Raw genomic sequence first — 14569 nt, forward strand, 5'->3', positions numbered from 1 at the left:
GTGGTGCTAGTGTTGGTGGTGGCGGCAGGCGGGCGAGTGGTAACTTGAGAGGTGCCCGAAGCTAAGCTGGAGGAGGATGGTGAGTCAACATTCTGAGCGGAAGCTGTAGAAGATTGGGTGTCCTCTGTTAGCCAGTCAACTATGTCCTCAGAACTTTTCGAGTTCAGGGTACGTGGCCTCTGAACACTGGGCATTATTCTAGGGCCAAAGGGAATCACAGCACCACGACCATGACGGCCCCTGCGGGGTGGCCTGCCTCTGCCTGTCATTTTTTTTTCCGATTAGTGGTACTATGCGTGCAAGCTACTGTGACAACAGATATGAGTGGCACTGTGCACTGGCAGAAGGTGGTAGAATAGACGCTGTAGGCCTGACACACACGCTTGCAGACAACTAACTGCTATTCAATCCATTACAGTCAAAATTGTATTTTTTTTTTTTTAAATGTACACTACTGGTACACCAGATATGAGTTGCACTGGTGTGACACTGTGCCCTGGCAGACCCTGAAACGCACACATGTGAAGGAAACTGACTGCTATTATTTCACAGTCAAATTTCTAGTTTTTCTTTTAATGTACACTACTGTTACACCAGATATGAGTTGCACTGGTGTGACACTGTGCCCTGGCAGGCCCTGAAACGCACACTCGTGATGGAAACTGACTGCTGTTATTTCACAGTCAAAAAAGTGTTGCTTTTTTTAAATGTACACTACTGTTACACCAGATATGAGTTTCACTGGTGTGACACTGTGCCCTGGCAGGCCCTGAAACGCAAACGCGTGATGGAAACTTACTGCTATTATTTCACAGTCAAAAAAGTGGTTTTTTTTTATAAATGTACACTACTGTTACACCAGATATGAGTTGCACTGGTGTGACACTGTGCCCTGGCAGGCCCTGAAATGCAAACGCGTGATGGAAACTTACTGCTATTATTTCACAGTCAAAAAAGTGGTTTTTTTTTTTTTAAATGTACACTACTGTTACACCAGATATGAGTTGCACTGGTGTGACACTGTGCCCTGGCAGGCCCTGAAACGCACACGTGTGAAGGAAACTGACTGCTATTATTAAAGTTTTTTGGGTTTTTTTTAAATGCAAGCTATTGTGACACCAGATATGAGTTGTGGCACTGGGCAAATGGGCACAGTATACGCTGTGAGCCTGACACACATGCTGGCAGGCAGGCAACTGCAATTAGATTACACAGAAAAAAAAAGTAGACTGATGTTTTAGCCCTAAAAAGGGATTTTTGGGGTGCTGTCCTTACAGCAGAGATCAGATGAGTCCTTCAGGACTGTAGTGGACACTGAATACACTAGCCTAGCTATCGATTTCCCTATTAAATCAGCAGCAGCTACACTGTCCCTCCTCTCACTAAGAATGCAGCTTCCGAATGAATCTAAAATGGATACTGTCCAGGAGGTGGGAGGGTCTGGGAGGGAGGATCTGCTGCTGATTGACTGGAATGTGTCTGCTGACTGTGAGGTACAGGGTCAAAGTTTACTCAATGATGATGAATAGGGGGCGGACCGAACATCGCATATGTTCGCCCGCCGTGGCGAACGCGAACAAGCAATGTTCGCCAGGAACTATTCGCCAGCAAACTATTCGGGACATCTCTAATTATATTGCCAAGTTTGTGAATGTGATGGGTGTGTGGGTGCGACTTAGTCTTAGAGGTAAGGAGTGCCTAGCCATGTTCTAAGAGTAGGAGGATTTGTTGGTTTCAGAGTATGTGGCTGGGTTGGTGGCCATAAGTGGCATGTCATGTGTGGCTGCATTGCAAATGTACAGATCTCTTTTTTTTTTTTAAATCGGCAACCCACAAGGATTTATTTCACAAGGGGCATTTCAACATTTTCAAGCTGGTGTTTGCCACAAATTCTTTCTACAGTTTGTGCTGAATGTATTTGCACATACATAGATTACATTGTGGCTGTGTATTCTGAGTAGAGTGTACATGGACCAATTCCAGGTCACTATGTGTCCTGTGTATAGTAACTCCACACAAATAAAGGCTTTTCTTATTTTATGGGACATGTTCAAACCAGTTTGTAAACTTTACTGTGTCCTGCCTAACTGTTGCTGAAAGTTTTCTTTTCACTAAAAGTCTTAAACTAAAGGACTTCTCTATTAACTTCCTTGGTAGATCATTAATTGAAAAGGAGTTAAGTTCATTTTCTCATGTACGTCATACACATAACTATTTTATTTTAGAAAGTAGTGGTTTCACCACTTCCTGTGTTACAGCTACCGCCACTGCCCAGTGACATTCTCTGCCTGGGCTAGAATCTGTTTTCTTTCAAAGTCACAGAGCACTTCTCTTTTTATCTGGGTGTTGTGCTTCCAAAATAGTCACTGAGTGTATACTTCGAGCTATTAGACTATGCATCCATAAGTTTGACATTTTTCATTTAGTGCACTCACGTATATTTTATATTGCTTGCTTAAAGTCAGATAGGAGACGTACTCTAAGTAGTAACTCTGCTAGGTAAACCTGCACACCTGCTCATCAAAACAAATATCTACTCAGCGTATCATCTAAAAGATAATTCACTGCGTAAATGCATGAAGACATAGGCTCAATTGATTGAGTTCTCTACAAGAAGGTTCAGAGATTTATCTGAAACACTCCTGACTATCAGACACTGCACTACTCTCTGGGAAGGGTAAAAGGCAGGAAAATGCAGACTCTGAATTTAAAGCGTCCAAGAGAAACTTGCTTGTAATGGCCATAATATGCAAATTCAGTAGGTTAAACATACAGGCATTTGTATGTTTTCACAAGCCAGTATGAAGTTCTTCAGTCATGGTGATATTGCCAGATGGAGCATCTGTTAAACCAGTTTTAAAATGTTATAAAGAATGGTCTAGAACGAATAAGCAACATCCAAACATCTATGCAGAAAACTGCAGAATGTTGGATCCTTAGTGATTATATGCACTAGACACTGAAAGGTGGTGTGACGGAATACCCCATCACTTGGTTCGGTAACTTAAGTTTAATTTCTGTTAATTTGCTGGTTCGAACCCACGTAGTTCGGTTCCCCAACGAGCACCACCCCTGTACCTCAATAGAACATCGAACACTAAGTATCCAGTGTGAAACCACAATGGAAGCTATTACTAAAAGGCTCCCCTGGGTGGCCACCATATTATGTAACCGAACACACGTGGTCGACAGAATGGATGGCGGCCATCTTGTCTCCCGAACGCAGGCAGCGGTACCTAGTCGATGAGTGTCTGAAACTTATTTTGGCTAGCCACTCCCGCAAACACTGGTGAATTTGGAACTGCTGTCCGTTCAAGTTCCCGAACACCTATACGAACGGCGTTCTAGAGATATAAACTACCCAATGGGGGGAGCATTCAACACTTAAAAGCGTCCGGATATTGTATATGGTTTTCATATAAAAACCCTCGAACTGAGACTGGCTGTTGACACAATTTCTTTGGAACTATTTTGGGCTTCTACCTCGTGGCCGGCCGGTCAAAACTGTACCTCGATGAAAATTCCAAACCACCAAACCGATCGAAGTGCTTTTTGGATATGTTAGGCACTCAGATCAGGGCTATCTGGAGATGTGAGGGGTTTCCATGTATTTTGGGGGTACCTTTGGGGTGTTAAAAGGTTTTATTTTTCGGTATCTGGGAGATAATTAATTTGTAAGTTTCCTGACTCAATTATCTTTCAGACAGGGAGGAGTTTACTATATGTATAAATTGAGAGTGCTTGCCTGCTTTAAACAGATCTACTCCCAGCATTCAGTCTCGACTAATGTGTGGGGGAAAGGCAATACCAGTTATATATACTTTCATGAGTGCTAGAGCTATGTTATTTTGGGAAAGGGAGTCCATGGCGACGATATACTTGCGGTCCGCCACAGGTGAAGTTTGGGAGGGACCAAAAACTGTTATGGGCTCAATCACCAAATATTTTTTTTTTACATTATTTATTTGTGAGTGCAGAAATAGACAAACAGGCTTGAGGTGCACCAACGGCAAACCACAATTATAACATCAAACAAAACATTTGGGACAATTCGAGAAAACATGCACATTTTTTATGATATAATAGTTAGTTCTAGTTAGACTGCTATGTCTAGTGTATGGTTGAGTATTATACAACTGAACTATCGTGCCAAAGCATCAAAACAGTTGTTGGAAGGCAAGTCAGCAAGCTAGGCTAATAAGACTACTTGTCAAGTGCATCTAAGACACATTTAGGTGAGTAATTCTAGACATGGGGAGTGCTAGCACTTTAAAAGTAGATAGGACATTTAGCTGAATACTGTAGGACAGAACCCTGGCATTTAAACACCCCTGTGGGTCACAATAAAGAAGGGGAGGTGGAAATATAGCACTGGTTCACAGATTGTGTATGTTTACCATTCTCACAAGTGAGCAAAAACTATTTGAGACCTGAGTAGGGATTTACCGAAGGGCAAGTTACTGAGTTTCTCTAATCTTTTGTTCGTTCTCAGAGTTCTCATATTCTTTGTTTTTCTTGCAATGCATTAACTTGGCTCTCTTTAAGTTAAATGAGTAATCCAGATATGGACCCCGTGCCCATGGGGTAACAGCTACACCTCACTGACGAGGCCCAAAGATGGCCGAAACGATCATCTGGGACTGCTTTATCTCTTGTGCAGAGAGAACATGCTGGCATTTTGGTTTTGGAATGCCCTTAATAGGGATCAAACTTATATGCTTTAGAATATGTTCTCTCTGTAATAGCACAAGTAATAGCACAAGTGAGCAAAACATATTTTGAGACCTGAGCGGGGATTTACCGAAGGACTTGATAATGAGTTTCCCTAAGCTTTTGTCTGTTCTCAGAGTTCTCTTGTTCTTTGATTTTAAGTAGAAAAACCTAACTCTGTAATAGTGTATTTAAATATACATATAATAACCTATTATAAATGACAATTCTCCTTTCAGGAAGACAATTCTACGAATTCCTTGTTTTTTGTTCTATGCTTTTATTTTTGTTCTAATACTTTTTGTTTTTTTGTTGTTTTATTTCACACTTATTGCAGAGAACAAAATTCTGCCTCTGTTCTAACCTAGGCTTGATAATTAAGTAACAATTGCGTCATGCTTTCCCATACAATGTAATAAAGCAATTAGCACAATTCTTAATCATGCTATTCTATTAGAGCACCTTGAAGTGGTCATTGCTGGTAATTTGAAATAAATATATATTATTAGGTTTTATAAGTGACATCATTATATAATACCTGATGTCCATTATTTGGGCATGTGGTTATTAGTACTCGCACAAATAAACTCATAGAAGATAAGGACATCATTCTTGTTATAAAAGATTGAACATAAAAGAAAATAGTAAGAACGAAAAACTAAATACACTTTTTAAAATTATTTTCATTGGCATTTTGCCAAAAGCACCATCATAGATACGTTCATTACCTATTAAATAGCGCTTATCAATTTTTATATATTCTCATTTCCCTGTTTAATTCCTTGTCATTTCTGCTACTACTTGCTGCTAGTGTCATGCAACAAGATTTTATATCTAATAACATGCACTGACAATTGGCATACTCCTCCGAAGGAATTGAGACACCATATTGTGTAAAACAGCAACTCAACGACGGAGTAAGCTCCTATTCTCAAAGGATCTTTATAGTATTACATGTATTATTCCTGATGCTATGTTAGTGTTATCTAGGCTGACCCAGCTAGGGTTGTAGTTGAAACAGGGTATTAGCCCTGTAGGCCATTGCTCCCATAATTTGGTCTCCAGAAGCTAGCACAGGAGATCAGATACAGCAATATGCTGTTGATTATGAGATTCTGACTGATTGTCCAAAGGTTGCAGTAAAATAGATAAAATTTAATTTCATAAACAAACTACCATTATCATCTAAAAGAGGCAGCCGCTCTCCTCGATGGCAAAGCTACGCACAGACTCCTCAGTGCACTCGCCCCCCCTCTCCACCCCCTTGAACCGGCGGGGGTTATCCCGGTCCTCACTGGACACCAGGAGCAACCAGCCGAGACCGTACTACAAGCCTGAACCTGAAATACAGTGGTGTAGCCCCCCACATGGTGCACCTAAGAGGGCGGCTAGCAGCACAGTGCACATGAAGAACGCAGCCAACGCAAAAGCAACAGTATGCCCCTTGCAGAGTTTAGAGGCGATTTGTAACCGCTTCTGGGACAAACTCCTGGAACGGCAGCGAGCAGCCCGAACCGAGATGCCTGAACCACAAATGACAGGTGAGCAGAACCAGAGGTGGTGGGAAGTGAGGCAAAAACCCTTGGGCCCAACGCTATCACATATACTCACCCACATCCTACCTGGCCCACCTGGGCTGCGAGCCACAGGGCAGAAAGCCCGGAAGCATCACCACTGCTACGGAGGCACATATTTCGCAAGCGACAGAAGACCACCAGCCCTTCTGTCACTCCTGCATGTGGAGAAAACTCGGGCTCCAGAGGTAGCCGAGTTTGTGGCCAAGAGATGCAGGCCTACACACCAGCCTGGGCCTGGAGGGACACCCTCACTAGCATCTGCACAGCGGCGGACCGCCGAGGCCCCCTGACGGGCACCTACCGTTTCCATAAAGAGGGCATTGGATGAAAGAGACTTTTCCAGCGGCGTCCTGATCACGTTGCAACAAGACCATGCAATGATACTAGCCCTACCAGGTCACCTAAACGAGACTGAAGTTTATTGGATGGCTTACCACTCAAGAGGACTCCAGACCGCAGTGAAACTTTTATTTTATATTATTTCACGTAGCTTGTATCCGAGCCACATAACCCACCTTGCACGCAGCCTGTACATTCACTAGTTAGAGTAGACTGAGGGCACCTCTATTATGGTAATTCGTGTTTATCTTATATTATCAAACACATTTTTGCAAGTAGCTACTACTTGGTAGCACTTATGCACTGCATTAGCTAAGGTTTATTTAATTTTATTTACAGTTCAGGAAGGGAGAGAGATTCGGGTAGGCATCTGTGGTCAATCCACAGTGCCGAGGTCGTAAGGACAGACCTACTCTAAGAAGTCTTAGGTTTTGGGGCTGCAATTAAATCTTTTCTTTTGGGGTAATTAACTCCTTCCTCTTTAGTCCAAGATCCCATATTTAACCTCTAGTTATACCTGATTTTTCTGTCCGATAGCTGGGACAATTTAGAACAGTTTAGGCTTAGACCTGACAAGTGGATAAGCTGATGTTGTATTACCTAGCTGGATATTGATAGGTAATTGTGTGTGTGGATATACATACACATTATATGTCTATCTTTTTCTGTCTCCATCTCTCAGTCCTGTTTTATATTCCTGTTTCCCCTTAGGATTTTTAATGGTAGGACTCCCCTTCCCCACTTTCAATGTTTACTCTCCCATTTAGGACCTCTCAGTCCACTCTCGTATACACAGCTTATCGTGGGTTATTCCCCAATTTCAGGGGAGAGTAACATAGGGCATCCTTTAGTACTGATCCACTAGACCCCATAACCCTGGGACTCTTGGATAAGCGTATTTTTCCTCACAAATTTTTACCTTAGATACATTGCTATATATAATGCATATTATTAGTGCAAATTATAATTATTGTTGATGGTTCTTACAGTAATAAAAAATACACAATAAACGACATTGGGTAAAAAAAAAACGTTTGTTACTTTGCTATTATAAACTTGCACTTTTAGATATATTGTCACATATGATGTGATATATTATGGATGTACATGGCTATTTTTATGGTTAATATTTTAAATGAGACATCGTGCCATTAAATCTTGGTAACTATCATTTTTAAGGGTTGATTACTTCGAAACTTTAATTTCAACAAACTTTAAATGTTAATGGAAGCATATCAATGTTAAACTTAATTGGTTGTTTTTAATTGTTTTTAATTACACACTTGTTATATTCACCTATATATTGCCGAGTTGTACACTTAAATTTAAGGCTAGAGAAAGACACTATACATTGTGTCCAAATGATGCCTTTCACTTTGTTGGTTAAATTACCCACATACCTTTGTTGTCGTGTTTTGAATTATTTTTAAAATGTCTATAGTTTTTAGTTACCTGATGTGCATTGTTTAGTTAATTATATTATTGTTATTATTATTTTGTAGCAGAATGTGCATAACCTATAACTAATCATTAGTAATTTGTTTCTTTACTTGCTTATACTTATCGGCATACTTTTTTACTATCTAGATTCTATAATAATTGGTGCAATAGATTTAGTTCTGAAAATTGTGAATTAATTTCCTAAAGTTGACAATTTGTGTCTTTAATTTATGGTTTTAAGTACTTGTTTGATTTTTGTTTCTTTCTTTATATATATATATATATAGTATTAACTTGACAAGAATACATGAATACATTATGCTTTTGTTCGTTGGAAATTGATTGTGATTATTATCCACAAGGTAATACTTGTTTATCAGTACTTGTTCAAACTCAATAATGCCTCAGATGTATTTTCTGATAAAGCAATTGATACAATCATGGGATCCTCTGTATAACTCAATGCTGTATTGCTGTATGTGTCTGGAAGATGTAGGTGCCCACAAGGGACAGGTTCAGGTAAGTTAAGCTCAGCTTTGCCTGCCCCACCCCGGCCACCAGACTCCCAGTGGCAATGTCACCATTCGGGGTTGTGCAAATTATGCAAAGTGGCACTTTAACAAGTGATTTGGGGTCCACCATTTGCCTGGTTAAAGGTGGGTAGCCATTTTGTCTAAATATCCCCTGCTTTTTGTACACTTGTGGACCAATTTTTGATCCTTCTCTGTTACTTACAGGTGTAACAATGCATTCAGCTTATGTCAGTATTTTCGTTTTCAGTGCTGTAGGTAAAAGAAGAGCTTTTCCTCTGTCAACTGTAGCACTGGAGAGGTCAAGCCCACATCAAGGTGGGCCTTCAACCATCTTTATATGGCTTTTGTGTTTTGGAGCTGTGCTCAAAAAAGTTAAACAAACTCAGACCCTGTTCTGCAAAGTCTGTTGGAATTTAAGATGAGGAATGATGCTGTAACATTGACTATTTAAATGAAGTCTACTCGGAATCTGTATTCCCACGGAGGCTTCTAAAATCCTCCTCTTTGGAAAGTAGGAGAAAGTAAATGTTAAATGCAGATAAACTGTGGTATAAATTGTGCTAAACTTTACTGTGCGTAGCATGACATAACAACACAACTCTGGGGCTTACATGATATAGAACTTGATTCTGACTGAAGTAACATTTTTATTTGATGGACAGAGTGGTTGACAATACGTACAAAAAATGTAAATTCATATGTGAAACTTTAATTTGATCCCTTTAAAAAACGCAAACGTAAAGCGTCAGGAAACGTAGCCTCCGTTGACACTTTTTTTAGGTAAAACAGCTGCTTTATGTATACTTATGTTTATATTCTATCGTATATATCTTTGTAGTGTATATCTTGCTCATCAATTCATTATTTTGGTGTTTTTTTGGACACTTCCTGTAATTGCATATTGTGTCAATTTCCAGTTATTTACATTGCAGTAGTAAATAAAGATTTTCATGTATATTTAAAATATTTCTGTGGAAGCTGCTGTGATTATATATATTTGCGGACAACTGCAGGGAATGGTGGTCTACTGACTTTCACCAAATATTTCTATAAATTAGTCTGCATCTTTACTTGTGTGCACCCTCAAACTAGTAGACGTTTTTCAATGACCTCAATAGTTTGAGAGAAAAAAAAAAACTTTGCAAAACCAAACTTCCTGTTACATTCTAAAAATGAAACACACCCGAAAATAAAGAAGAAGAACTTGTGCTACTTGGTCAAAAGGAAACTAGACAAAATGACTGTCTTTTCACAGTGCATAATCTACCAGTTCTACCAATTAAAATGTATAAGTATTTTTATACTTTTATGCCTTTTAAAATGTACTTTGTGATCTTCTTACACTGTAATAATATCAGCCTAATGTGATAACCTCACAGCTAAGTAATGTGTACATCATCTAATCATATGATATACAGGTTAATGAAATGAGCACACATCAATTCATATAAAACACCAGATATAATGAGTTCCTCATTTGGAAAGGTCTTTTTAAAGGAATATTCCAAGCATCAAAACAATTACACTACACTGCAGTGAATGTGGTCCCAGGAGTACCCTGCTAATGTTTTGACACCTTACCTGGTCATCTCCATGAGAGCCAGAAGCTCACTGCTTTGAGATAAGCATGATAGTGTTAGAGCAAAAATAACCATAGGGATGACCTCAGGCAGTTGCATAGGGCACAGAACTTAGACAGTGGCCCTGGAACCATATATGTACCTGGCCCTATATGAAGAGTGAAGATGGACCCCCAAACTGTTAACTTGCCCAGAGTCCTGTGGGATCTTACTCTTTTTCTGGGTGGTGCAGGGCTTAGCATGTTGACTGATAGATATAAGCTGATGCTTTCAGTCAATGAGCTGGCACTGCAGGGCATGGTTTTACTTAGGACAGCGATGTAGTCATGGCTGTAATCAGAGGAGCCTTGTGGATGCCTGGGGGAGTATGAACAAACATGTGGCCTTAGTTTAGCAAGGTTTTGGGCCTGTTCTTTGTACCAATAAACCACTCCCACCTAACACTGATTGGTGCAGAATAGGCCACACACCCAGCCAATGATATTGACATAGGTGTTGGGTAGTTAGCAATTCTATCGGTCTTGTTCCCTTGTTCCTGCAGTGACAGAGTGGTACTAGCATCCAGTGATGACTGAATATCTTTTTTACTCACCCTGGTGTTTATGGGGTGGGGTTTAATACATAGTTAGTGGGTTGATTAGAAATGTTGTATTTCCAGTGCTGGTTATTTTATTATAGGAATAAGGTTGTAGCCCTGCCGTAACCAGGACTATGTGTTTCGTATAATTGTTATGTTATTTTGGTGTTAAATATAAAGGTGGATTGTTTATTATTAGACATATGCAATTTGTTTAATTCCCAATGTAAATTCGGACGAATTTCGGCAGTTCGGACAGTCGGATGCTTTGGAGGTTCAATTTCAGAATTGCCGAACCGAACTGAATTGCCGAATTGTGGAATTGCCAAAGTGCCGAATTTCGCAAGTGCCAAACCGAACCGAAGTGCCGAAGTGCAGAATTTCCCCCTAACCCTACCCCTAACCCACCCCCTAGCCCTAACCCTTCCCCTAACCTATGGTATAAGGATAGAGTTAGGGTCAGGGAATTACAGAAGTCCCGAATTGTCAAACTCCCGAAGTGCCGAAGTCACGATTTTTGGAAGTACTGAACTGAAGTGCAGAAGTGCCAAATTACTGAAGTCCCCAATTGCCGAAGTCTCGAATTTCAAAAGTGCCGAACCGAACCTAATTTTTTGTGGTGTGCCCACAATTCCCCTTTATTTCTCTGTCCCAGGCTGCATATCAAAAGCAAGCTTCTGTTTGTTAGTAAGAGAGGAATGAGAAGAGACTGTACAAATGAGTCCTGAAAAGAGAATTAGAATTTATGATTTTTGAGAGAGAAGATATTAGAGCTGTGGTGTTTGTAAGATGGACAGGTAGACTGAGTTGAATAAAGATAGAGATTGTGTAGTCTTAAAAATGTACCCTGCAATTGTTCATCCATTACCACCTCCATCAGATACAAGACCATAAGAATGTATGATTGTTACATTGCTTTCTTTTAGAAAGATTCAGTTTTTTTTATTCCCATCATAATCATGATCACCAGTCTCAATAGCATCCAGCACTGCAAAGCTGGGGTATCTAAAACAACTAAGAACGTAAACTAAAATGTGTGATTTTATATTTACTTTACAAGTAAGCTGTATAAAACACAGCAACACCAAGCTACAGTTATTTTACACACATTCTTCTGAATCTACAACAAACAATTGAGAATTGACTAAATTATATATAAATAGCAGTAGCATAATGTGGTATAAGCATAGCAGGGAAGTACCTTAAATGTAGTTTCACATATGATAACAGAAGTTATTCATAAAATAATAATAGTATAAACATGTATATTTAAAGAACTACTATAGCACTATAGCATTAGGAACATGCTTTTTGACCTGAAATCCTGCATCACTTCCTGAAATCCTGCATCACTTCCACAATCATCAGCACAGAGGAGCTTTGTGGATGAGATGTACGTGCATAGTGAGCGTCCAAACAAATTGTCCTCATAGAGGAACATTGAATCCAATGCTTCCTTATTAGCTTAATTTAATGACATTCAACATCTTCATGGACGTCGAACATCACATAACCAAGTGAAACTGTTAAACTGCTGTGGTCTAGATGCCTTTAGTGGTTCATCACTAGCTGTGTGGCTTAATCTATAACATGCACAGAAAGTGATTGTTACTCACATCTCTTACAGGGTTATTTAAAGAGTGAATTTAAAGTAACCCTTTAACCCCTTAAGGACCAAACTTCTGGAATAAAAGGGAATCATGACATGTCACACATGTCATGTGTCCTTAAGGGGTTAAACTGAAAACACAGTTTGTCTATTCTGACCTGAAATTCAAATATTGCTTAAAATTTCTAACAATTTTCACTATAGTGAATAGCCCTGTTAATGTCATTTTTGACTGGTGGGAGAAACATGGTTGGCACAGTTTAATGTAAATGAATGATACTTAACATATCCAGAACTTGACAATTGCTCTTTTTAAATAGTAAAATGTACATTTTAGGTTCTGGTCATCTAAGAAATGTAAGTTAATGGTTGCATATCAATTCTACAAGGAACACACAAAGGGACTAGAGGGGAAAAGATACACAGAGGAGCTGGGGAGGCAAAGAGTTACACAGAGGGGCTGGTGGGGGGGTGGGGAAGGGGATACACCGAGGAGCTGGGGAACAAAGAACAAAGAGACACACAGGGGCTAAGGGGACAAGGAGATAGACAGAGGGGCTGGAAGACAAAGAGACACACAGGGGGCTAGGGGGACAAGGAGGCACAGAGGGCATGCGGGAGACAAAGAGACACACAGAGGGGGTGGGGGGACAAAGAAATACACAGAGGGTTTTTTTTTTCTACAAACCTGTTTTTAAAAATCAATGTTTGCAATTTGTGTAGCTTTTTTTTTTTTGGTCGTGTAGCAAGTATCTGGTCTTGCATAGAGATCAAAATAGCCTAGCACCTCCCTTGCCCAGGTGTACTGGTGAATGAAGCCACAGTTGCATAACATGCTACCCCAATTATACTTTTAGATACTCAACACACAGCCCCCTGTTCCCCTTCCCCCCTTACTCCCCCAACGCACAGCCAGAAACAAGAAAGATTTGAATCTGGAAAGCCTAAGGCCACTCTGTGACCTTTGTAATTAGGCTACACATGTCAATGTCAGCAACTAACGGTTTGTATCTCCATCCTCTTCTAAAAGTACAGTTTGGAGGTTCAAACTTGAATGTTTAAATACTTGGTTCTCTGTTTTTGGAAACCTTTTAGGCTAGAAATTGATATAACTGATAATAAAACGCTACTGATATATCTTGCTTTTTTAAATAATTTACTATTGTAATATTAATATATACAGGGTTACTCACTAAAGTGAATTCAAAGTGAATTTAAGGTCAAAAGAAACATTCTCTAAGCCAGCTATACTTTCCATTCACATACTCTGGTCTTCAATTTGAAATTTACTTTGAATTCATCTTGACTTCTAACTTTAGTAAACAACCGTGCTAATCTTACCCTTAATCTTACTAGATTCTTGTAAGTCTGCTGGTCCTCTTCGGTTTTTGTTTAGTCGTACAGCGTTGTGTTTTTCTCGTCTTCTTAATAGCTGGTTAAAAGAATGTGAGCAGTTTTCTGTCTAAAGAGGAAGTGTGTTCACGGAATCTTCACTCAGTCAATGTGTGTGTTTGTAGTGTGATCTCCAGTTACTCAATTTTGGGGTATTACAGAAAATTAGCATACTTATCATCACATCCTCACTTTGTAATACCTGCTAAAGCATTAGATGTTAATCACACATTGGTAGCATAATACTGACATTATCCAAATGGTTGAATATAACCTTTTTATCATATTATTACTTACTAGCCTTTAGTGCATATATATTTTTCATGTAACATACATAGTTACAAAGTTATATAAGTTCCAGAAGAAAATGAAAATCCCAAATGAACTAGTTATTTATACTTATACATTTTCATGTATGTGATGATATAGTTACATAGATACACTATTAGTATCAATATTCTATATACAGCCCCAAGTTTTCTGGTTGCTTCAGTCTGATGCAGTACCTCACAGGACCACTACCTTGCTGTGGTGCTGTTGCAGGATGCTGCACCCTGACAGATGGGATCTGACTTTGACCACGTCTGGCTCTACCATGTCATTTTTTTTCTCTATTTCGTCTAATCTTACCCATTTTTTGGTTGCCAGTTGATTGAATTTGTTTCAGGTTTGGTCCTGGTATTGTCAGGATTACAGTATGATCCAGCACGTAGAATTGTGTAACACAGAAGACTGATAGGTAACGTATACCGGACCTTAGAATGGCCGGACTAAAGTACTACAGAATAGTCAGGAATAGCCGAGGTCAAGGG

At 39.6% G+C, this 14569-nt stretch overlaps 1 protein-coding gene across 2 annotated transcripts in view; it reads right to left on the reverse strand.

Annotated features, from left to right (window-relative positions):
- CD53 (CD53 molecule) overlaps positions 1-13844 on the reverse strand; it is a 45529-nt gene extending 31685 nt beyond the window's left edge. For both annotated transcript variants that reach the window (XM_063444321.1, XM_063444320.1), the window contains exon 1: positions 13707-13844. The gene's annotated coding sequence lies outside the window, so the exon portion shown is untranslated. The remainder of the gene's footprint in view (positions 1-13706) is intronic.
- Positions 13845-14569: the final 725 nt, after the last annotated feature.

Source organism: Pelobates fuscus, chromosome 1 (assembly GCF_036172605.1).
Source record: "Pelobates fuscus isolate aPelFus1 chromosome 1, aPelFus1.pri, whole genome shotgun sequence".
In the NCBI taxonomy this organism is placed as follows: Eukaryota; Metazoa; Chordata; class Amphibia; order Anura; family Pelobatidae; genus Pelobates; species Pelobates fuscus.